Source organism: Hypanus sabinus, chromosome X2 (assembly GCF_030144855.1).
Source record: "Hypanus sabinus isolate sHypSab1 chromosome X2, sHypSab1.hap1, whole genome shotgun sequence".
Taxonomy (NCBI): Eukaryota; Metazoa; Chordata; class Chondrichthyes; order Myliobatiformes; family Dasyatidae; genus Hypanus; species Hypanus sabinus.
In genome coordinates, this window is record NC_082739.1 from 12,044,513 (window position 1) to 12,071,512 (window position 27,000).

Here is a 27,000-nt window from a genome sequence, read left to right on the forward strand (position 1 = left end):
GTGCAGACCTAAATGTACGATTGTCTCAGCTGTGTATAGGTTGTGTGTAGGTGACTACCTGTGCACAGGATGGTGTCAGCCTGAACAGGACACTTCAGGAGAAGGCCTTTGGAGGGCTGGTCCACTTAATTGCACATCCTCTTCTTAAATAAATCCCTGAAATTGAGACTTCTCATCTTCTCTTGACATGTCCCAATGTACAACCCTCTTCTTCATGTACTGTGCCACCTGCATCCACTCAGCTGACCCATTCACCAAGGTTATGAAAGAAGTTGCAGTTTGCTCTCTCACAAACTCAAGTCATTGCAAAGTGCTCTATAGATATCAAAATACTTCAAAGATGCGGGAAATGTGATAATTGATATGCTCACAGTTAGATCTCACCAACAGCAATGAGTTAGTGATAAGATAATCCAGTTTTAAAGGTTTGAGGAATAAAACTGGGCCTAGGAAGAACTCACCTCGTTGGCATAGTGCCATGTGGTCTTTTATTGGCTGGGCCTTGCTTTAACATCAACAAAACTTCAGAGTTCTGGGTGACAAGACTCATTATGAGTTTTTTACATCTGTTTTTAAGTTGGCTTTGTTCAGAAGTTACCTATGTTTTCTGTACATTTGGAAGTATGGATAACTTGGTATTAGTATTACACAACTTAATAATACCAATAAGCACAGGAACACCTGCTCTAAACTTCAGCATCACCATAGAAACGCATTTTAAGTGTCTTCCTATTAATGCATTTTGACAGTATTCTCTCTCATAGCAACCCTCCTCAAAAACAGACTTAATATTCTCATACATTTTGAACCATCTCAAGTACAACTAGACTATGCACAGGCAAGCAGAAAGAACAGCTAGGATTCCCAGATGAGACTGACTTTCAATAATTCCTGTTGGACATTCAAACTAGAACAGGATTGCAATGCACTATGATGTCTCTGGAGGTCAAAGAACCGATTGACTCATCTGAGTATTTTGGTTTCAAAGTCCACTCTTGCTTCATGCCGTTGTCAAAAAAAAAAGTTTAGAGACACTAGAAAAGATGCAAAAATAATTTACAAAAGCATCAGCAAATTAAGCAAATGTACTTGTGTAACACTTACCCACAGGCTGGTATATGTCTAGGGGAAAAAGGGATCCAGCCACTCTCCAACCCACCTCCCGTACACGCAGGTGCTGTGAGAATCGAGTTTACGCCTCGAGCCCGCCAACAGTATCAAATCCACAACAAATACCGTTATGAAATACACTTTAAAGAGTTTACTAAAATTAAAAAGAGTAGTAAGCAATACAATATATATACACAAGGAAAAAAACAAAAGGCGCCACTTATCAAAGTTCAGTCTGTTTAGTGCACTCGTTGGAGCTCAATCAACGAACCAATCGACCCATCCGGCCGTCGCACCTGGGACCACCCCGGTGGTCTTACGAGCAGTCCAGCACACGTCCACCTTCTTCCATGTCTTCCTCGGCCTCTCTCAAAAAACCCGCGAAAACCCCTCCCCCAAGTTCCCAGCATCACAAGACACAATGACATTCCCCATTGATTAACAAATGAATACAATTACCATATCAGCCATTCTAAAGTGAAACAACGGCTAGAGAAACACTTATCCGACAAAGAAACATTCCTACTTGTAACAAACCAAAGAGGCCATTTTGAGTAACATACCCAGGACATTGTACATTCTCTCCCCACCAGCAAATGTCATGCCCTCATGGCATTACTAGAGGTCCCCAAAGCTTCTTGCAACACACAAACCCCAACCCAGGTGCAGAAGGCAATGACATAACTACCCAGAGCAGTAGAAATCACACTCGGTTCTCCCGGTACCACATATGTCAACCGCTCCGGGGGGCGCCTAATCCTCTGAGATCTCCATACCCCTTCTGCCCCACTGGGCTCCCTCGTCACCTGCGAACCCACTGTCTCGGACACCCCAGGTCTACCTGACAGACCCGCACCCCCTTCCTCACAGGGGTCCTCCCTCACCCGAGATCTCTCCGGCTCACGCTCAGATTCCACCCTCTCTCCCACCAAGGTAGGCTGCCTCTCCATCTGACCCTCAAGACCTTCCCTCCTCTCACCCAATTCAGTATGGGAAGGGCCAGGAGCCTCCTCTCCTGGTACTGGAGCACTAGCGAATGGGAACAGGACCCACTCATCTGAGTCGTCCTCCTCTGAATCGGTAGCCATTCCCGAGTGAGGGACCCGTCCCCGCTCTTCAGCAGCGGGCTCTTCCCGTTCTCCGCTCCCTCGCAGAGTCCTTGTACTGGGCGTAACCTCCCACTCGGGCTCCTTATCCACCTGCACCGCTTGACCCAGTGGCAGCAGGTGATTCCTATGGAGTACCTTGATAGGCCCTTTTCCATCCTCGGGTTTCACCCGGTAAACTGGCAGGTTCGGCATCTGGCTCTCTATTACATAGGGGCTGGCCGCCCATCGATCTGCCAACTTGTGCTTACCAGGGAGTCCCAAATTCCGTAAAAGGACCCGGTCGCCCGGTAATAATTGTACAAACTTCACCTTTCGATCATACCGCATCTTATTCCGCTGATTTTGTTTGGTAGCCGCCGCCTCGGCCAACTCGTACGCCCGCTGTAACTCCCTCTTCATGTCGGACACGTACTTTAGATGGGACTTCCCGGGAAATTCACCCACTCCACCTCCAAAACACACGTCAATGGGCAACCTCGCTTCCCGCCCAAACATCAGATAATAGGGTGAATACCCTGTAGCCTCATTGCGAGTACAATTGTAACAGTGAACCAATTGTCCAATATGACGACTCCACCTGCTTTTCTGCCCAATCTCCAGCGTCCCAAGCATATCCAACAGGGTCCTGTTGAATCTCTCTGGCTGAGGATCTCCCTGTGGGTGGTAAGGGGTAGTCCTGGATTTCTCAACCCCAAGCATAGTCAGTAATTCCTGGATAAGGCGGCTCTCAAAGTCCCGCCCCTGATCACTATGGATTCGCCTGGGAAGGCCGTAATGCACAAAGTACTTCTCCCATAGCACCTTCGCCACTGTCGTCGTCTTCTGATCCTTGGTGGGAAATGCCTGAGCATAGCGAGTGTAATGATCGGTGATGACTAATACATTCGCGGTGTTGCTGGTGTCAGGCTCAATCGACAGGAAATCCATACATACCAGGTCCAGAGGTCCCGCACTCTGCAAGTGCGACAGTGGAGCCGCCAACGCTGGCAGGGTCTTCCTCTGGATGCAACGACGGCATCCCCTACAGTATTCTTCGACGTCCCCCCTCATCCGGGGCCAGTAGAACCGGTCTTTGAGTAATCCATATGTCTTTTCCACCCCCAAATGTCCAGAATCATCATGTAAGGCCTGGAGTACAGTCTGGTGATACTCCTCTGGCAGGACCAGTTGCCAACAGCGGGGTTGGTCCGGAGGCGTTGTTACCCGGTACAAGATTTTGTTCTTTAACTTCAGCCGAGACCACTCCTTCAACAACAGAGGCACGTATGGGTGTTTCGCCTTCTCAGCCAACGCCCCATCCCCCTTCTCGACCGCTCTCCACACTGTGCCAATGCCCGGGTCATTTTCCTGAGCAGTTGCCACTTCCCCCGGACTCAGTTCCGGCAACTGTTTAGTCCCCAGAGCGGTCAGGTCACAGTAAACTAGGGGTATGGCGTCGTCAAAAACCCCCAAATGGTCCACGGCTCGTTCCAGCCTCCCTCTTCCCTCGGCCTTCACGGTGATAACAAACTGACACATCGCCTTCACTCCAGGGGCAGGGACACTCTCCCACTCCTCGTCCTTCTCCTCCTCCCCCGGCTCCCGACGAGACAATGCATCCGCATCGATATTCTTGCTTCCGGGGCGGTACCTCAGGCTGAAATCATATACCGACAATGCCGCCAGCCACCGATGTCCTGTGGCATCCAGCTTCGCCGAAGTCAAAATATAAGTGAGAGGATTGTTATCCGTTCTCACCTCAAACTTGGCTCCGTAAAGGTAATCGCCCAGCTTGTCCACCACCGCCCACTTCAGCGCCAGGAACTCCAACTTGTGAGTGGGATAGTTTCTCTCCGATGGCGACAAGCTTCGGCTGACAAAGGCTACCGGCCTCAATGCTTTGCCATGCTCCTGGTACAGAACAGCCCCGAGACCCTCTCGGCTGGCATCCGTGTGCAGCACATATGGCTTCTGGGGATCAGCAAAAGCCAACACCGGGGCCTGGGTCAGTGCCCTTTTCAAAGATCGGAACGCCTCTTCACATTGATCATCCCATCTCGAGCCAAAAGGTTCCGCCGGGTTCCAGTATCCTCCAGCATCCTGCCTCTGGTTCCCCGTCCTCTTCTTCCCCACCGGGGGATAGCCACACAACAGCTGAGTCAACGGGTGACACACTTTGGCGTATCCTTTCACAAATCGCCGGTAATACCCACAGAACCCCAAAAATGAGCGCAGAGCACCCACTTTCTGGGGTCTCAGCCAGGTGGTCACAGCCTCTATCTTGGTTGGATCAGTAGCCACTCCCTCTCGCGAAATGATATGGCCAATGTAGTTAACCGACGACTTGCAGAACTGGCATTTGTCCAGGGAAAGCTTCAACCCTTCTTCATTAAGCCGGCCCAACACCTTCAACAGTCTCTCCTCATGTTCCTCCAAAGTCGATCCAAACACTATCAAATCGACCAGGTACACCAGCACCTCCAACAGATTCATATCCCCCACAGTTCTCTCCATGAGCCTCTGGAAGGTGGCTGGGGCTCCGGATATGCCTTGGGGCATTCGTTCGAACTGAAAGAACCCCAGCGGGCAGATAAAAGCGGTTTTCTCTTTATCGGCCGCACTCATCGGGATCTGGTAATACCCACTTCTTAAATCCAGCACACTGAACCACTTCGCACCGCTCAGGCAGGCCAACGCATCCTCGACTCTTGGGACAGTATATTGATCAGGGACAGTTCGCCGATTCAACGTCCTGTAGTCAACACACATGCGCACTCGCCCATTCTTCTTCCGTGCCACCACTATTGGGGACGCATAAGGACTTCGAGACTCAGCTATGATTCCGGCCTCCTTCAACCTGCACAAGTGCTGTCGCACATCCTCAACATCTGCCGGAGCCAGCCGCCGGGATCTCTCTCGGAACGGGGTGTCCTCCGTCACCCGGATGGTGTGGCGAGTGCTTTTGTAGCAGCCCACATCAAACTCGCCCAGAGAAAAAACAGCCTCCATCTTCAGCATCTTCTCCACTAGCCTGCGTTTCCACTCCGGCGACACTGGGGAATCCCCGAAGTTAAAGGCTTCAGCGGTCAGCTCCCTTCGATGCTCCGATCCCTCCCCGTTAGGGGTCCGCACTGGTGCGCTGGACATTACCGTCACCGGGAACAGATGTGCCAGCGGCATTCCCCTCTTAAAGGTGATTTCTCTTGCTGTGGTGTTCCTGACACTTATAGCTATACGCCTCGCATGTACCACCCCTGGTCTCTGCACTTCGGGCCTCACCAGCGCCCCCGCCGGAAATCGTGTCTCCCCTTCAAGATCGTCTGGGGCGTCTACTAACAGGGCTTCTCCCGTCGGCACTCCTGGGAATCTGGGGGTCCCCATCACTAGTGCTACCTCCCCTGGTTGGATCACCTTGGGCCTCGCCTGCGTACACCACACCGTCCCTCGTTTACACTCCGGGTCCAGCCCTTGGGAGGCAACCCCTTCTTCGAACACTGCTCGAAACACTGGATGCACCGAGAGGGTCTCCAGAAAGTCTTCCCCCCCTTTCTCCCGCACAACTGGGGAGTTAGTCCCCACCAGGAGGGCAGCACCACCGGTTTCCACCGGGTCAGGACACACCAACACCAACGTCTCAATAGCTTCCGACACTCCCACATCGCCCTCCGAGAACTCCAATCTCACCGATAGGTACCCATCGTACGGGTAGTCACCCTCGCTCACACCCCAAATCTGCAGGGCGTCAAATGGTGTTACGGGCAAATGCTTTAGATGTTGATTGTAGAAAGACCGGTACAATAAGGTCACCTGCGATCCAGTAACAAGAACGGCTTTTGCGTAAACTCCCTCTATCCGTAGACCCACACTGGCACGGGGTCCTACCAGCCCATCCGGAACAGAGGCATGGGCACCCGGTGGTCTTCCGGCTGATCTCTGGGAACGTGTTCCTCCAGAGGCTCCAGTCCATTCCCTCACTGAGCCTCTCCTAAGTTTCCCCGACACCTCTCCCTTCTTAGTCGCAGGGGGGGCTTGTCCTCCGCGGGACTCCTTGTCTCTCACAATCCCACCTAAAGTGACCCTCCTCTCCACAGCTATAGCACACCCTCGGCCTTCCACAGTCCCGCCTGAAATGCCCCTCTTTCCCACAGTTAAAGCACACACTGCCGGCTGCCCCTCCTCTCCCAGGACGGCTCCTGCTCCCAATCCACTGCACTGATCGCCCCTGAGAGTAGGTACCTCCCCTGTCCCTCCCCTCCAAAGGGGGTTCCCTACTCCCCGGGGGTTTGTCATTCCTCCACTCAGCCACCACTTCCTGTATCGCTGAGGATCGCTCCCGTAGGCCTGTGCCCCTTTTCCGCCCCAATGCTCTCTCTTCCTCTCGCACCTCTCTAATCAGTTGCCCGAAGGATGGAGGGGGACCTTTCCTATAAGCCTGCCGGATAGTCCACGCCACCTTGTCCTCCTCCAGAGAGCCACTGAATAGCTGACTCATCCTCACGCTAGCCACGTCAGTCGCCTTCACTACCCCTCGGCGCCGCAGCCCCGAGAGCATCCCCTCCATCCTAAATATGTACTCGGAGAGCTTTTCCCCTCTCCATTGTTCCAGGCGTTGAAACTCTGCTAAAAGCAGCCAGGGTTCCCCTGACAACCCAAACGCTCCCTCCAAAACTTCTAGGCAGTCCTCCACTGAGGCCCCAGGCTTCTCAGCTTTCAACTCCCGGATGGTTGTGGCTGCTAAACCCCTCAAACTTCCCAGCAATCGCTGCCTCTTCTCCGCCTCTGAACCTGGCCACTCCTCTAACATCAAAGACGTATGCTCGATCCAGGTCTCATAGTCCACCTCCCCATCCGGAGTAGGCTTAGCTCCGGAGAACACCCCCAGCTTCAGCCGTGGCCTCTCGGCCACCCCCACCAGGGAATAAAGTGCGGCTGCCAGCTCCGAGACTTCCACCCTACCTGGGGAGCGGGGCTTAGTCACGACTCCCTCCTCCCACCTCCCTTTACTAGTGCCGGGCACCTCTCTGGGGTCCACCTCTAGCTCTAACTCTTCCCCCGATGTCTCCTCAGCCTCATCCTTGTAGGAGTGGAGCCCCCACGGCCCCTCCTCCCCCGGTACACTGACCGTCGCCGGCAGTTCCACCGTCCTGACTTCAGCACTCGTACGAACCAACACCCAGCTAGACCCCACCTCTTTACCACACCGTCTAGCTACCAATTCTACCTGCCCAATACCCTTCACCGAACTTAAACCCCTCACTATCACGTCTCCTGAAACTCAAAAATCCACTCCGCTCACTACGCATGCGTACTGTACCGGTACATCTTCAAACTGGCACCAACAAACAAACTTATCTCTGTCCATCTTCCTCTGCTGCCTGCGCGACTCCACAGCCCCTGACAATCCAATCCCGGACGAGCCCCCACAAATGTAACACTTACCCACAGGCTGGTATATGTCTAGGGGAAAAAGGGATCCAGCCACTCTCCAACCCACCTCCCGTACACGCAGGTGCTGTGAGAATCGAGTTTACGCCTCGAGCCCGCCAACAGTATCAAATCCACAACAAATACCGTTATGAAATACACTTTAAAGAGTTTACTAAAATTAAAAAGAGTAGTAAGCAATACAATATATATACACAAGGAAAAAAACAAAAGGCGCCACTTATCAAAGTTCAGTCTGTTTAGTGCACTCGTTGGAGCTCAATCAACGAACCAATCGACCCATCCGGCCGTCGCACCTGGGACCACCCCGGTGGTCTTACGAGCAGTCCAGCACACGTCCACCTTCTTCCATGTCTTCCACGGCCTCTCTCAAAAAACCCGCGAAAACCCCTCCCCCAAGTTCCCAGCATCACAAGACACAATGACATTCCCCATTGATTAACAAATGAATACAATTACCATATCAGCCATTCTAAAGTGAAACAACGGCTAGAGAAACACTTATCCGACAAAGAAACATTCCTACTTGTAACAAACCAAAGAGGCCATTTTGAGTAACATACCCAGGACATTGTACACTTGTTAAAGAAGAAAGCTAACCAGCTCAAAGGTCTTTATTTCTTTTAACAAAAATTGTTAGGGGTATGACAACAGATTTTGAAATTATGAAAGGGTTTAATGAAGTAGACACAGAGAAAGTGTTTCCATGTGGGGAGAATTGAAACCATTGCAAAAGCTGTAAGCCAGTCACCCATCAATAAAACAATTTGGAATGTTGGAAGAATTGGTACACTGTTGAATTTGCCACTACAAGGAGTGGCTGTGGGCAATGTCACAAATGCATTGACGGAGTAACCAGATAGACTTGTAAATGACAAGAAGTTTTGTTGACAGCATTAAATGAAAGAGTGGAGGACGAGGCGCGAGTGCAGTGTAAATATCTCGTGGACTTGTGAGGGCAAATGGTTGTTTCTCATGCTATAGACTTGATTAAACTGGATGTCATCGTAATTATGAGCCGTGTTGTATGACATGGGTGACCAAGGTCTCCATGACCGTGGTTGCTCTCAGCAAGTTTTTCTACAGAAGTGGTTTGCCATTGCCATCTTCTGGACAGTGTCTTTACAAGACGGGTGACCTCAGCCATGATCAATATTCTTCAGAGATGGTCTGCCTGGCATCAGGGGTCGCATAACCAGGACTTGTGATATGCACCAGCTGTTCATGCAACCATCCATCACCTGCTCTCATGGCTTCATGTGGCCCTGATTGGTGGGGGGGCTAAGCAGGTACAACACCTTGCACAGGGGTGACCTGCAGGCTTACACCTCCTTTGGTAGAGATCTATCTCCACCCGCCACTCAAAATCTGGATGTACCAATTCAAAACTGCTCTCCAACCACTGTACCCTTCCCAAACTTCTTAAATCTGTATTTCTCAATCTGTGGACCTCAACACCAAGTCCTCAATCCACATTAAGCAACTATAATCATCCTGCACTCTCCAAACCATGACGTCCCATGACTGACCAACTCATGACACTGTGTTAATACTTAGATCCCTGCTTCTCAACCTTTCATTTCAGTTCCAAGTCTTCAGCCTGTGACCCCAACCCTATTCTCTAACCTACCTTTCTAACTCATGAACTCCAATCTGTTGTCTTCAAACCAAACTCCCTCAAAATCCTCTCCCCAATCGATAAACCCAATTTGAGCTCTTCATTACCTGATCCCCAAACTCTGAGCCTCAGCCTCTGCTTCCCAACCTTTGACCCCCAATTCCTGTTCCCCAACCTGAGACCCCTTCTCTATTTCTGACCACCAGCTCCTAACCCCTAACTCACTCTCCTTTGATTCCCTATGCTCATCAGGTAATGTTTGAAATCATGCTACAATAAAATTAGAACAAAGTCGGAATGTTGAGAGAAATTAGATTAACAAGAGATTGAGAATGAAATGAGTAATCTCTAATCAAACTTTATTTGAGGCCATGTTTTTAATATTGTGCTTTGTGTTGGCAGTTTCAAGGCCCTTGAAGGCTGTAGGATACCATCAGCTACTGCCTCTATCACTGGAGAGACTTCAAAGTCAATCTTTGTCCTTTCATCTCCTCATCTCAGAATTAACATAATGATGGCATTTTTAATGGAACTGCAGAACTTAATTCCCTGATTCTGGTGCCAGATTCATTTAACACACAGCTCCCTAGGAATTCAAAGGCATATTTACTGCTTGAGTGTTTGGGAATCTTTTGGCATGTTCCTCCACTCTGTTCAATACTGATCCCAGGGGCAGATACCTGCCCCTCCACCACAACTTCTACATATAACCCTAATCTTCAAGCAACCAAACCCCTGATTGGTAACTACTTTCCAACCTTACACCATTAGACTGCAGCCCAATCTAGCCTTTACCTGCTGTATGTGTAGCTTCCCGTCAGACTGGGTCAGAGAATTGCCAATCTCTGAACTGGGGGAGAGGAGTCAGTATTTAGCATCAATGACTTCTGGACGGTATCAAGTCAAGTCACTTTTATCGTCACTTCGACCATAACTGCTATGTTTAGTACATAGTAAAAATGAGACAATGTTTTTCAGGTCCATGGTGTTACATGACACAGTACAAAAACTAGACTGAACTACGTAAAAAACACAGAGAAAGAGAAAACAACTACACTGGACTACAGACCTACCCAGGACTGCCCAGACCCTCTCCCTTGAAATCCCCAACTTCAACTTCACTGGACAAAAACTGGGGCAGCGATTCTTTGCTCCTCTCACTCCTCCCAACCTAGGCTTCCCTGGAAACCCACATCTACCACTTCCTCTGGGAGCTCATTCCATATACCCACCACCTTGCTCCTCATACCTCTTTTAAATCATTCCCCATAAATCTCTGCCTTCTGCTTTGAGAATCTCCTACTCTGGGAAAAAGGCATTCATTTTATCTATGCCTTTCCAGATTGTATAGTCTGTATAGGTTTGGGGAGGTGGACAAGGTGTGTTACTCACTTGAGCAAGACCCACTGCTGCTAATAGTGAGCATGCTCACTATTGAATGGGGAGGGCTGTAATGAACCAAGTATAATCTATGGATTAGATACAGTTCCCCAACAGTCTAAGCTAACTCTATAGTTCTGCAAAGGGTAGCTCTGTAGGATGAGCTATCTCTTAATTAAGATGCAAATCCATGGTGGTATCACGATAGTTCCCAATTGTAATGTGCTTGGAACAGTCTCAAAGTCTACCAGTCTCGAGCTGAGGTCATCCAAGGTCATCTGAAATTCTAAACTCACGTATCCAATCAAAAACACAAGAGATTCTGCAGATGCTGGAAATCCAAAGCAACACACACAAAATGCTAGAGGAACTCAGCAAGTCAGGCAGCATCTATAGAGAGAAGTAAACAGCCGATGTTTCACGCTGAGACCCTTCATCAGGACGCTATCCAATTTATCCTTCACCTTTTGTATGTTCTAACCTACACCGGCTCCCAATCTAGTGACACCTTGATTTAAAAATTCTTAACCATATTTTCTTCTTTTTTAACTTTCTATTTATCTTCATAATTTCCTCCAGCCCTACAACCCTAGATCGCTGCTCTTGAGTCACCAAGGCCCTCTAGAATTTTCACTGAGCAAACTTCTTCCCCATTCTTCCCTTCTCTCCTCAAAATTCTCCTTCCAACCTACCTACTTGATCAAATTACTCAGAACCTGTCCAAGTTTCCCCTTGGTAGTCCAATTTAACATTTAATTTGCTAATTCTATGACATGACCTGGCTTATTATACCACATTGATAATATTGGAGTTTTAAATGTTGCTTTGACACAGTAGGTCGCAGAGATTTTTACTCTTTAATTATCAACAAACATAGTCAGGAATGTCAGTCTGAGATTCCTGAACTTGTTCTGGTGCCAGTCAAAGTATGCAAATTATAAAATCCACTCAGAGCGTCGGTAGCAGATGGCAACATCAGTGAATAATTGGACTGAAGGACCCAACTGAGGAAAATCCACAGATTCCACTTAGAAATATATGAAACAAATCATCTTGCTGTGTGTAATCAGTGCTCACTGATGTAACCAGATGTTACCGACCCTAGCTGATGTTTCCAAGTGTTACTGCCCCTGGTTTCCAGATGTTACTGCCCTACCAATATCCTAGCTGTCACTGACCATGTTAACTGCCGGTAGTGACCACATGCTGACATTTCAATGTTCAAAGTAAACTTATTAACAGAGTACATATACAGTATGTCACCATGTACAACCCTGAGATTCATTTTTGTGCAGGCAATCACAGTAGAACAAAAAAGTACAATAGAATCTATGAAAAACTGCGCAAAAAGACTGACTACCAGTGTACAAAAGAAGAAAATTTGTGCAAATACAATAAAAACAAATAATAACAACAGAAAGGTAAATAGATAATACTGAGAACTTGAGTTAAAGGGTCCTTGAAAGTGAACCCATAAATTGTAAAATTATTTCACATTTGAGGTAAGAGAGGTTTCCACACTGGTTCAGGAACGTGATGGCAGAGGAGTAATAACTTTCCTATGTTGGTATTTACTTACAATCAATGGCCACTTTATTAGGTACACCTGCTCGTTAATGCGAAAATCTAATCAGCCAATCATGTGGCAGCAACTCAATGCATAAAAGCATGCAGACATGGTCAAGAGGTTCAGTTGTTGTTCAGGCCAAACATCAGAATGGGGAAGAAATGTGATCTAAGTGACTTTGACCGTGGAAAGTTTGCTGGTGCTAGACAGGGTGGCTTGAGTATCTCAGAAGCTGCTGATGTCCTGGGATTTTCACATACAACAGTCTCTACAGTTTACTGAGAATAGTACAAAACACAAAAAACATCAAGTGAGTGGTAGTTCTGTGGGTGAAAATGCCTAGTTAATGAGAGAAGATAGAGGAGAATGGTCAGACTGGTTCAAGCTGACAGGAAGCCAACAGTAACTCAAATAACCATGGTTACAACAGTGGTGTGCAGAGCATCTCTGAACGCACATCACATTGAGTCTTGAAGTGGATGGGCTACAGCAGCAGAAGACCATGAACATACACTCAGTGGCCATTTTATTAGGCAGAGCAGGTATATTTCCTTTCTTCATTGCCCCTTCCCATTGGGTTTAGTTGTTATGAACCACCGAAAAATCGAAGTAGTCAGAATAAATAAAAATGAAAACTGATAAACAAAAAGCAGTGAAGAGGGCATTAGGTATATTTGTTTTCATTGGTCAAGACAGAGTACAAGAGTTGGGACAACATGACACAATTCGACACGCAACACACATGCAATGCTGGAGGAACTCAGCAGGCCAGACAGCATTTATGGAAAAGAGTAAACAGTCAATGTTTTGGGCTGAGACCTTTCGTCAGGACTGGAGAAAAGAGATGAGAAGTCAGAGTAAGAAGGTGGGGGAGGGGATGGAGAAACACAAGGTGAGAGGTGAAACTGGGAGAGGGGAGAGGTGAAGTAAAGAGCTGGGAAGTTGATTGACAGGGCTGGAGAAGGGGGAGTTTGATAGGAGAGAACAAAAGACCATGGAAGAAAGAACAGTGGGGGAGGAGCACCGGAGGGAGGTGATAGGCAAGTAAGGAGATATGGTGAGAGAGGGAAACAGGAATGGGGAATGGTGAAGGGGGGAGCATTATAGAAGTTCAAGAAATTGATGTTTATGCCATCAGGTTGGAGGCTACCCAGATGGAATATAAGGTGTTGCTCCTCCAATCTAAGTGTGGCCTCATCACAACAGTAGAGGAGGTCATGGACTGACATGTTGGAATAGGAATGGGAAGTGGAATTAAAATGGGGGGCCACTAGGAGATCCTGCTTTATGAAGTAGAGGGAGCTTAGGTGCTCAGCAAAGTGGTCTCCCATCTACATCGGGTCTCACCAATATACTGGAGGCCACACTGGGAGCACTGAACACAGTAGATGACCCCGACAGAGGCAGGTTTTAGTGCTTGTTCTGCTTGCAAGGATAAGTGCCAGGAGGGAGATCAGTGGGAAGGGACAAAGGGACAAGGGAATCACATAGGGAGCGATCCCTGTGGAAAGAAGAAAATTGGGGAGGCGGGAGAGAGGGAGAGAAAGATGTGCTTGGTGGTGGAATCGCTGAGTGTGTGCCTTCAGGCTTCTTTAACTCCTAACTGATGGTCTCCCCTCACACCCTTCCTCTTCTCACCTGCTCATCATCCTCCCTCTGGTGCTCCTCTACCCTTTCTCCCATTATCCAATCGCCTCTCCTATCAGATTCCTTCTTCTTCAGCCCAACATCCACCTATCACGTCCCAGCTTCTCACTTCATCCCCTTCCCCCAGCCACCCATTTTACCCCACACCTGGTTTCAACTAACTCCTTCTACGCAGCCTGTGCTCCCTCCCTTCCCTCCATCTTCTTATTCTGGCTTCTTCCTCCTTCCTTTCCACTCCTGAGGAAGGGTCTTGGCATGAAATATCGGCTTTTTATTTCTTTCCATAGATGCTGAGATCCTCCAGCATTGTGTGTTGCTCTAAATTAGACTGGATGAAGTGCAATTGAATCGCTGGCAGGATTGGTTGGATTTCTTGATGGTGGGAATGAACAACTCTCTGGGAAAACAGTTTCTCCTCATCTCCATCCTAAATCTTCTCCCTTGAATCTTGAGGCAATATCTCCTAGTTCTAGTCTCACCTACCAATGGAAACAACTTTCCTTCTTCTATCTTATCTATCCCTTTCAAAATTTTGTATGTTTCTATAAGATCCCCTCTCATTCTTCTGAATTCCAGAGAGTATAGTCCCAGGTGACTCAATCTCTCCTCATAGGTAAACCCCTTCATCCCTGGAATCAACCTGGTGAACCTCCTCTGCACTGCCTCCAAAGCCAGTATATCCTTCTTCAAGTATGGAGACCAGAACTGCACACAGTACTCCAGGTGCGGCCTCACCAGTACCCTGTATAGTTGCAGCATGACCTCCCTGCTCTTGAATTCAATCCCTCTAGCAATGAAGGCCAACATTCCGTTTGACTTCTTAATAACCTGTTGTACCTGCAAGCCAACTTTTTGTGAATTCATGCACAAATACTCCCAAGTCCCTCTGCACAACAGCATGCTGCAGTCTTTCACCATTTAAATAATAATCTGCTCTTCTATTATTCCTTCCAAAGTGGATGATCTCGCACTTACCAACATTGTATTCCAGCTGCCAGACCTTGGCCCACTCACTTAACCTATCTATATCCCTCTGCGGACTCTCCACATCCTCTGTACAATTTGCTTTTCCACTCAGTTTAGTGTCATCAGCAAATTTTGCTATGCTACACTCAGTCCCCTCTTCCAAATCATCAATGTAAATGGTAAACAGCTGCAGGCCCAGCACCAACCCCTGTGGCACCCCACTCACCACTGACTGCCAACTGGCGAAACACCCATTTATACCAACTTTCTGCCTTCTATTGGTTAGCCAATCCACTATCCATGCCAATACACTTCCTTCAACTCCATGCATCCGTATCTTATTTATACGGATTTGTGCGCCACCTTATCGAACGCCTTCTGGAAATCCAAGTATATGACATCCACCTGTCCCCTCTATTTTGTGCTAATTTACTTTCATTCTCTATCTTCCCTTTCCTTATTTCTTGTTTAGTTGTTCTTTGTTGCTTTTTAAAGTTTTCCCAATCCTCCAGTCTCCCACTACTCTTTGCAACTTTGTACACATGAGCTTTTAATTTGATATTATCTTTTATTTCCTTAGTTATCCAAGGCCGGCTCTCCCCACACTTGAAGGAGGCAGAATGGAAGGAATACCACCAACATAAGTGAGGGAGTCTGTGGGCATGTAATGTGATGGATATTCACTTCCTGTTTTGCAAAACTCACTTTCTGAACACAGCAGGTGATCACTAACAACTGTAAAGTCACCCAAGTGGTAGAGAAACATAGAGGGTAGTTCAGGCTTATTAGGAGTGACCGAAGAACAGCAAGAAGAATGATAGGAAGACAGGGTGACTAGAATCCATTCTTCCAGCTTTGGTTTCTGCAATGGATGATTTGTTCATCTGCATCATTGGTATGTCCTTTTAGTTTATAAGAATTCTATCTGTGTCTTGGAAATCCTTTGTTTTAGAAATGGTTTGTAATTTGGAAATGCTTTAAAAGATAAAAATCTTCTCTGGGTTTTAAATGTGTTTTACAAATGTTATTTGAGTTTAAACATGTATCACTAAAAATAAATGAACTGTGTTTTAAACTACTTTGTAAGCTGGAAGTATTCATCTTGGTAGGGAGGGAGGACCCACCACTCAATTAGTGGGTATTGGCAACTAAAATTCACCATAAACAGGGAAGTAAACTAGTCTTTGAAGATTGAGTAGGTATAGCATTATCTCCCTTTAGTGAGACTGGACTTTCATTGCTGCCCTAAATGTGAGTACATGACTATTTATATCTGATATCTCTTCAGGTCTTCGTTTGAGTTTAGAACTTTGCGACTAGCAAACCCAATACCATCACAGATTGGATGTTGGTCTCTTGCCCATTGCTGAGACAGATACAAAGATATCCAGAAAGGGAAGAGTCTGTCTCTAACTACCTAAGCTATAAATATGATGGCTCCATGAACAGCAGAATAACCTTAACAACCTTAGCCCCAGAGGGCAAGAAATGTAGAAAATGGTGGAAAAATTCAAAAGGTCTGACAGCTGTGGAAGGAGAAACAGTTGATTCCTTGTTCAGAACTGGGAAGGAAAGATGCAAGCTGGAGTTCACTGGGAGAGAAGGTGGAGTAGGCTTGTGTAGAACCATGGGAAAATTGGTGATTAGATGAGTCACACCCAAGTCACCCATCAGAGGCTCATCGTCCTGTTATTCACTCTTCCATTCACAGACATCTGTTTTTCTTACTTTCCTGGTTCTGACAAAGGGTTAATGCTCTGAAGAGTTCATTCTGATTCTATTTTCACAGATACTGCCCAACTTCTGTCAATTTATTGTGTGTTTTTCTTTAATTACTGATCATTTCTTAGTTCTGGCTCCTACTGAACCCATTGATGTTTCCAACTCTTGCTTGTGTATTGAGCTGTTATTATTATTCTTCCAAACAATTAATTTTCATTTTGGGGTCCAGTTCCATGAAAGCTGGATAATTTGTAAGCTGAGTGGTTCTTCTATTACAGCCAGCAGATTATAAAACAACATTCTCAAAAGTATCACTGTTGTATAGGGGAATTGTTATCCATTTCAAATTTCATTAGCCTGAAAACATTGATTAAATCCCAGAAATGCTTTCTAAACAGAGAGCTATTCAAAAAAAATTAGCTTTATCTGTCACATGGATAAGATGATGAGAGGCATTGATCGTGTTGATAATCAGAGGCTTTTCCCCAGTGCTGAGATGGCTAGCACCAAAGAGCACAGTTTGGTATTGGTGCTTGGAAGTAAGTACAGAGGAGATGTCAGGGGTAAGTTTTTTATGCAGAAAATGGTGAGTGCGTGGAATGGGCTGCCGGCGACGGTGGTGGAGGCGGATAAGATAGGGTCTTTTAAGAGACTCCTGGACAGGTATATGGAGCTCAGAAAAATAGAGGGCTATGGGTAACCTTAGGTAATTTCTAAGGTAAGGACATGTTCGGCACAGCTTTGTAAGGGCCTGTATTGTGCTGTAGATTTTCTGTGTTTCTACGTACATTGAAACATTGAAAATACAGTGAAATGTGTTGTTGGTGACGACTAACACAGCCCGCACGTGTCACCACGCTTCCAGCACCAACATAATATGCCCACAACTTACCAACCATACGTCTCTGGAACTTATGTGGGAGGTAACCAGTGCACCTGGAGGAAACCCACACAGTCACAAGGAGTACCAACTCCTTACAGACAGTGGCGGGAATTGAACCCCAATTGCTGGTGCTGTAAAGTCTTACGGTAACCACTACTCTTCCATGTGGTCTCATTCATAGAGCAATCATTTATACTGGACATTAACCAAGGCAGTACATTAACCAATCTAATGGACAAATAAATAAATAAGCACAAAACCTTGCAATGGTTGAGACCGAGACTCTCACCCTTCCAGAGAATTGATGGCCCTAAAGCCTCCTTCTACAATTCTATGAATAATTGACTCTAGGGCTTAAGGTTGATAGATTCAGCCTAGTCTTCAGGTCAAAGTGCATGCACTATTCTTGTCAGGTAATTGGAAGATGTGGTTGAGGGCTATGAGTGGAAGGGTTAAATAGCTACCTGAACAGGAGAATCAATAAGGACAATGTTTTGTGGCTGATGTACCTCCCATTCTGCAGTTGTTGCAATGATACATAAAGAGCTCTTTTGCTTAAGAAGTTACGAAATTCAATCAGTTATGCAGATACTTTCAACTTTAGTCTTCATTTCCGATCAATATCTTTAGTGAGATTTGTGCAGATCACATGTTTTGTCCAGTGGAATGTGTAGAACTTACTGAGGATTACATCACCCCAGCAGAAGACCATTGGCACAAAGGAACGGGACACTCACTGGAGAAGGTCATATTGACCTAGGGCAACCTGGAGACAGGGCACTCAGCCTTTCTGCAGAACAACAAACCGATTATCAACATGGCACTGTCTGAAGATGGTGCGTGTGTTAAACTAAAAATGCTCACTGCTTCTTCAGATGGAATTGACTGCAGGGAAATATCAAATGACTGACCTGCAGGACTATAAATCAGTCATCAACCGACATCAGATCTCCCAGTCCCAGGGCTCTCTACTGAGCTTTATCTGCTTAGTTTGTGTACTTCACCTTGTTTATTATGAAGGAGAGTTTATCAGTGTCATTCAAACTACTCTGGTAAATATATCAGCTGGCTACACATTAAGGCAAATATTTCCGAGATTGGCAACTCACAGGAGCCCCGCAAAGATTTGTGGTAAAAGTGCTCTCTGTTACTCTCAAGGAGTGAAGATTCTCTGTAAGGAACTGATAAGCAAAAGGTGTCAGCCATCTACCTGCCTCCTGCACAGAAATTAAACATCACACAAAATGCTGCTTCTCATTTATTTGCTATTTCTGGAGCTACAGTATCAAGTTCCCCATGACTGTTGATGAGAGCCACCATCCCCGTCTCTTTTGATCCTGCTGCTGCCTGTCTGGGTGTGTCCGACGTGTTCTCGCCATATTAATACTGAGACCGAAGTCCCTGCTGCGGCTCCATCCATTCTCCTCGACTGGCCCTCTCCTTCTGCTTGGCAGCTGTCCAAGCCTAAACCAGAGTAACCATGGTGCTATAATCGTCCATTGCAACCACGCAGCCACAGAATCACCTTTGTGATAAAATCACCCAACTCAACTCCACCTGATTTCCTGCTGCTGAAACCTTTGCCTTCTCTTCCTCACCTCCACTTTCCTTCTGCTCTCCATGGACAAGAACTCAACCAAGACTCTGTATCTCATTCCCCACTCAAATGAATTCCTGATCACCCCTCCCTCCTTGCTCACTACACTGACCTCTGTTCGAGTACTGTCGCATCCAGGAGTGCATGACATATCCAGACCCCATTTCTGCAAAATCCATTTGCAAAGGGCTGCTTCGTGAATGAGATGGGTGAGTTGCCCACTGAGAATAAGGTCACAAATGTGAGGTCTGGTTCATTAAGACTAAAGGGGTTCATTTCCAAGAGAACAATTTCCTGCACTTGGAACTGACCTGTAGGTACGCAGACCTCTATAGTTTCAATATTTGCCCCCCTTTTAAGACCATATGACAGAGGAGCACAGTTAGCCCATTCAGCCCATCAAGTCTGCTCTGCCATTCCATCATGACTGATTTATTATCCCTCTCATCTCCATTCTCCTGTCTTCTCCTTGTAACCTTTGACATGCTGCTTAATCAAGACCCTATCAACCTCTGCCTTAAATGTACCTAACGAACTGGTCTGCACCGCCATCTGTGGAAATGAATTCCAGAGTTTCACCATATTCTGGCTATAAGGATTTTTCCTCATCAATGAGCATTCCTCAATTCTGAGGCTGTACCCTCTGGTCCTAGACCCCCATACTATATGAAACATCCTCACCACACCCACTCTATCTAGGCCTTTCAATGATGAGATCCCCCTCCCATTCTTCTAATTCCAGCAAAGCCAGGCCCAAAGCCACAAAACACTTCTCATATGTTAACCCTTCATTCTTGGGATCATTCTCATGAACCTCTTCTGAACCCTCTCCAATGTCAGCACATCTTTTCTTAGATAAGGGGCCCAAAACTGCTCAAAATATTCCTTGTGGTCTGGCCAATGCCTCATAAAGCCTCAGCATTACATCCTTGCTTTAATTCTAATCCTCTCAAAATGAATGCTGACATTACATTTGCCCTCCTTACCACGGATTCAGCCTGCATTCAGTGAATCCTGCACAAGGACTCTCGTCCTTTACAGTTACAATTTTTGAACTTTTACCCCATTTAGAAAATTAGTTAAAGTCTGTCCCAAGCCATATAGGCTCATCAGGCTGGTGCTTATTTCCGGTTTCTGCGGCGTGAAGCGACTGAGAGTACGAGACTCCCCCCCCCCCCGGATAGGACGCCAGTCTATCACGAGGTTGACCCCCAGCATTTTTTGCCGGTACCCATTTTCAGCTGGGTGGACTGGAGCAATGTGTGGTTAAGTGCCTTGCTCAAGGACACACACGCTGCCCTGGCTGGGGCTTGAATTCACGGCCTTCAGATCGTTAGTCCAACACCTTAACCACTTGGCCACGTGCCACACCATTTAGAAAATAGTCCATGCCTTTATTCCTTTTGCCAAAGTGCTTGACCATGCACTTACCTACACTATATTCCATCTACCATTTCATTGCCCATTCACCCAATCCAAGTCCTTCTGCAGACATCCTGCTTTCTCAACACTACCTGCCCCCTACACCTATTTTTGTATCATCTACTGACTTGGCCACAGAGCCATCCGTTCTATAATCCAAATGATTGACATATAACATGAAAAGAAGTAAACCTGACACCAACCCCTGGGGAACATCACTAGTCACCGGCTGCCAACCAGAAAATGTCCCCTTTATCCCCACTCGTTGCCTCCTGTCACTCACCCAATCTTCTATCCATGATAGTATCCTTCCTGTAAAACCATGGGCTCTTGTTAAACAGCTTCATGTGTGACACCTTGTCTAAAGCCTTCTGACAATCCAAATAAACAACATCCTGCCTGTTATTTCCTCAAAGAATTTCAACAGATTTGTCAAGCAAGATTTCCTCTTGAAGAGCCCTTTTCAAGAGGAAAATGATCTTGCCTCCATCATAAGATCAGAAGTAAGGATTTCATTGTTTATAATACAGTTGTTCAGTTCTATTCACACTCTCCTTTCTGCTGGATGTGTTGGCGCATGGCCAAGTGATTAAGGCATTCATCTAGTTATCTGAACTGAGGCTGCGCATATGTCTTTGAGCAAGGCACTTAAACAGACATTAGTCTGCGACAACACTGGTGCCAAGCTGTATGGGTCTAATGCCCTTCCCTTGGACAACATCGGTGGCATGGAGAGGGGAGACTTGCAGCTTGGGCAACTGCCAGTCTTCCGTAAAAAAAAACCTTGCCCAGGTTTGTGCCCTGCAAACTTTCCAAGGTGCAAATCCATGGTCTATTGAGACTAACGGAGGCCTACACACACAAAAACACTACTACACTCTGCTGGATATAATTCCAATTTTTATATTCCACTAATTTCACTGTTCCAGAATTCTCTCCCTGAAATTCTCCACCTCTCAATCCCATTCTCTTACTTCATTAAAACCACCTTTTTGAACAATTTTTTAATAAAGATTAGCTTTATTTGTCACAAGTACATTGAAACATGCAGTGAAATTTGTCGTTTGCTTCGATGACTAACACACACTAAGGGTGTGCTGGAGCAGCCCACAAGTGACACCATGCTTCCAGTGCCAACATAGGCTGTCCACAACTTATTGGTGCTAACCTGTATGTCTTTGGAATGTGGGAGGAAGCCCATATGGTGACAGGGAGAATTATACAAACTCCATATAGACAACAGTGGGAATTGAACCTCAATTGCTGATCACTGGCACTGTAAAGTGTTGCAATAAATGCTATGCTACTGTGCCACCCACAAGTTATCACACCTACTCTAATATAACCAGGCAACACACACAAAAAGCTGGAGAAACGCAGCAAGCCAGGCAGCATTTATGGGAAAAAATACAGTCGACATTTCAGGCTGAGACCCTTTGGTAGGACTGGAGGGGGAAAAAAATGAAGAGATATAACCAGATATGGTTTGATACTTAGCAGATCACTATCTCAACCTTCTCCTGAAGTTCCATCCATTGCAGGAGTGAGTGTTCAGCTAGTCATCCAATACCTTTTACTTGTTCATCCAGGTAGCTTTCAAATGTGTGGTTTATGTCTCCACCACTCTTTCAAGTGTTAATTCTCCTCAATTCTTAGTTTTAAAGTTTTGGCCCTCAAATTCCTTCTAATCCTTTTACCCATTATTTTAATCATTTGCCTTCTAGTTATTGATCACTCTGAGGATAGTATCCTCACTTTTATACGAGATTTTAGGATGGACCAAACATTTAAAAAAAGGGTTAAATTCGGACTGCCTTTTGACATCTCGGCAACATTTGACCAAGTGTGGCATCAAAGACACCTGAAATCAATGAGGACATGGGGAAGCCTCTGTGCTAGTTGGAATTAAATACAGCACAAAGGAAATTGCTTGTGGTGGTTCAGTTGGCTTGGCAACTGGACATTGCCACATGAGAAGGGTGTCCTAGGCCCAAGCATTTCAGCTGTTTGATGCACCATCAATAACTCTCTCTGAGATGTAAAGGCGAGATATCGGCTTTTATTGACTGGAAGAAGGAACAAGCAGTGAGTGACCACCATACCACATCCTGGAGACTGAGAGGCCGGGTTCAGGCCTCAATCGCCTTTATACAGGGGTCTGTGGGAGGAGCCACAGGAGCAGTCAGCAGGGGGCGTGTCCAGATAGGTATATGTAGTTCACCACATTCATCCCCCTTTGTTTTAAAAGAGAGTCCCCATGGGGCGAAGTTTCTTACAAGTATATTTACAGGTTAAGTCTATCAGGTGGTCGAATCTGTCACTGCGATCTACGTAGCACTGGCTGTGATTGCACAGGTGCCGGTGGTGATTGCACCAGAGACAGTGGTTGTGCTGGTTCCGGCCTGACTGGAGGTGTCAGCCCACTAGGCGTCAGTGATCTCTCATGCGTGTGCATGCCTGATATATATGCATACGAGACGCCCGGTATAGGAGTGTCGTGAGGAGTCTGTGTAGGGCTTGGTGTGCGCGGTGTCACCTCGGGTACAGGGTTCATAGTTACCGTGGAGTGTTCGGAGTAGTGATCTGCTGCTCCTGCGGGCACCAGGTCGCAGACGGAGACCGTGTCCTCCCGCCCATCAGGTAAGACCACGTAGGCATACTGGGGGCTCACATGTAGAAGGTGAACCCTCTCGACCAGCGGGGAGTATTTATTACTCCTCACATGTTTCCGGAGCAGCACTAGCCCTGAGGACGTCAGCCAAGCCGGTAGGGTGGTCCCAGTGGCAGACTTCCTGGGAAAAGAGAATAGGCGCTCGTGAGGGGTGGCATTGGTGGACGTACATAACAGGGAGCGGTAGAGTGGAGTGCCTCGGGGAGGACCTCCTGCCATCGAGAGACCGGCAACCCTTTTGACTTAAGGGCTAAAAGTGTGGCCTTCCACACTGTGGCATTCTCCCTCTCCACCTGTCCATTTCCCTGGGGATTATAGCTCGTGGTCCTACTAGTAGCAATGCCCCTAGCCAGCAGGTATTGGCACAGCTCGTCACTCATAAAGGAGGACCCTCTATCACTGTGGATATAGCAGGGATATCCGAACAGAGTGAAGAGCTGGCACAGGGCTTTTATGACGGACATGGCAGTGGTGTCGGGGCAGGGGATGGCAAAGGGGAACTGCGAGTACTCGTCAATAATGTTGAGAAAGTAGACATTGCGGTCAGTGGAGGGAAGGGGGCCCTTAAAGTCAACACTCAGTCGCTCAAAGGGGTGGGTGGCCTTGATAGGTTGCGCCGTTTCAGGACGGTAGAAGTGCGGTTTGCACTCAGCGCAGACTTGGCAGTCCCTGGTCATCGTCCTGATGTCCTCAAGGGAGTAAGGCAGGTTCCGGGCTTTCACAAAATGGTAAAATCGGGTGACCCCCGAGTAGCAAAGATGTGCATGGAGGGCGTATAGCTGGTTGAGCTGCGTCCTGGCACACGTTCCCTGGGATAGGGCATCAGGGGGCTCATTGAGTCTGACAGGATATCATAGTTTTAGGTGGAGAGTTCTATTCTCCACCACAAAATTTTATCATTTTTGATTTTGCCCCACTGTTGGTTGCTGAACATGAACGCAACCGAGCGCTGGTCGGTCAGCAAGGTGAACCTTTTGCCGGCGAGATAGTGCCTCCAGTGCCTAATAGCTTCCACTATGGCCTGGGCTTCTTTCTCCACCGCGGAGTGCCGAATTTCTGAGCCTTGAAGGGTACGAGAAAAGAATGCTATTGACCTGTCTGCCTGATTGAGGGTAGCAGCCAGCGCAAAATTGGAGGCGTCACTCTCTACTTGGAAGGGAATGGTCTCGTCTACCGCATGCATCGTTGCTTTGGCAATGTCCCCTTTAATGCGGCTGAAGGCCGCTCGGGCCTTGGCAGAGAGGGGATATGTGGTAGACTTGACCAGGGGGTGGGCCTTGTCTGCGTAATGGGGGACCCATTGGGCATAATAGGAAAAGAAGCCCAGGCACCGTCTGAGGGCTTTGAGAGTGGTGGGAAGAGGGAGTTCTAACAGGGGGTGCATACGATTGGGATCAGGGCCAATGACCCCGTTTTCCATGACATACCCAAGGATAGCGAGTCGGGTGGTTCCAAACACACACTTGTCCCTGTTATAGGTGAGGTTCAGGGCTTCGGCCACTTGGAAAAATCGTTGGAGGTTGGCGTTGTGATCCGACCAGTCGCGACCACAGATGGTGATGTTATCCAGATAGGGAAATGTGGCTTTCAGGTGGTACTGGTCCACCAACCAGTCCATTTCCCTCTGGAAGACCGAGACACCATTCGTGACACCAAATGGGACGTGCAGGAAGCGATAGAGCCTGCCGCCCGCCTCAAAGGCGGTGTAGGGGCGGTCCTCTGGGTGGATGGGGAGCTGGTGATAAGCGGATTTCAGATCTATTGTCGAGTACACCTTGTACTGAGCAATCTGGTTGACCATATCCGCGATGCGGGGTAGGGGGTACGCGTCAAGCTGCATGAACCTATTGATGGTTTGACTATAGTCCACCACCATCCTATTTTTCTGCCCAGTCCGAACAACAACCACCAGGGCCCTCCAAGGACTTGTGCTTGGCTCAGTGATCCCCTCCCTGAGCAGCCGCTGCACCTCTGACTGAATGAAGGCCCTGTCCCCCGCGCTGTACCTCCTGCTTTTAGTTGCCACAGGTTTACAGTCGGGGGTCAGGTTGGCGAACAGCGGTGGGGGAGGGATCTTGAGGGTGGAGAGGCTGCAAGTGGTGTCGGTAGCGCAGCTGTCAGCCTGGTGCTGGACAGGACGTGTGGTGTGTGTGTGTGTGTGTGTGCAGTAACGTGGTATGTGGCGAAGACCCACCAAACTGATGATTCCTGACAGTGATTGGTGGGAGGGGCCCGTCATATGCCATAGTCACACTTTCGAGATGGCTCTGGAAGTCCAGCCCCAATAGCACAGGTGCGCACAGTTGAGGCATGACCAGTAGCACAAAGTTCCGATATTCTGTGCCCTGCACCACCAATGTCGCTACACAACCCACCCGGATGTCTGTGGAATGCGACCCAGAAGCCATGGTGACCCTCTGGCTTACCGGCTGTGTCACGAATCCGCAGCGTTGCACTGTGTCCGGGTCAATAAAACTCTCAGTGCTGCCCGTGTCGAACAGGCAGCTAGTCCTGTGCCCCTCCACCAGGATGTCTATTATTTACCTTGCAAGCTGGAGTGGGGCGCTTTGGTCGAGGGTTATGGTGGCCAGAGTTGAACTGCCATCTTGGTGCCCGGTAAGCACCGGTGGGTCGGGGGCAGGGCATGTTGACGCCGACAAAGATGGCCGCCCACATCAGGGCATGCAAGATGTCGGCCCCCATGACTCACACGCAGCGCTGCCCGACCCCGCTCATGGTTTAGACTTACAGACCTTGGCAAAATGGCCCTTCTTCCCACAGCTGGAGCAGGTCGCTTCTCGGGCCAGGCAGCATTTTCGGGGGTGCTTTTCGAATCCGCAGAAGTAACACTGCGCAGGCTTTTGACTGGCCGCAGCTGTGGTCGGGTTCAGGGAGTTCGTGGAATCGTGACTGGCAGCGGCATTAGCAAATTTGCTCGCGGGAACCGGCGGCAGCGGGGTCTGAGGCGTCCATGGGACCGGCGGGGGATCGCACGGCTGGACAGCATCAGCGTTGTGCAGAGCAGCCTCCAGCATGTCAGCCGTCTCGATCGCCGAGCATAAGGTAAGATCGGCATTTTCCAGCAGCCGCTGATGCACGTAAACTGACCTGATCCCCATAACGAAGGCATCTCGTACCAAGATTTCCGCATGCTGTACCGCCGTGAGCATTTTGCAGTCACAAGTTCGGATGAGTGTCTGTAGGGCTCGGAGAAACTGGGCGCTCGATCCTCCAGGCCGCTGTCGTCGTGTAGCTAAGCGATGTCTTGCGTAGACGGTGTTTACCGGCCGCAGGTACTGTCTTTTGAGGGCGTCCAGTGCCCCTTCATAGGTCGACAGGCCCCTGATAAGTGAGTAAACTTTCGGGGTGACCCTCGAGAGGAGAATTCGGTGCATAACAGCAGGTTCAGTTGCACTAACCTCCTCCAAGTATGATTGGAAGCATGCAAGCCAGAGTTCAAAGGCAAGAGCTGCTTCAGGGTCTTGGGGGTCCAAATCCAATCTTTCCAGACATAAGGCACTTCCCATGTTTTAAAACTTCCAGTCAATAAAATTGATGCACCATCAGTAACTCTCTCTGAGACGTAAAGGCGAGATATCAGCTTTTATTGACTGGAAGAAGAAACAAGCAGTGGTTGACCACCATACTACATCCTGGAGACTGAGAGGCCGGGCTCAGGCCTCAATCGCCTTTATACAGGGGTCTGTGGGAGGAGCCACAGGAGTAGTCAGCAGGGGGCGTGTCCAGACAGGTATATGTAGTTCACCACACTGTTTCATTAATGTTTCATTATGCCTCCATCACAAGATCAGAAATGAGGATTTCACTGTTGATTATGCAGTTGTTCTGTTCCATGAACAACTAATATAACACAATCCATTTCT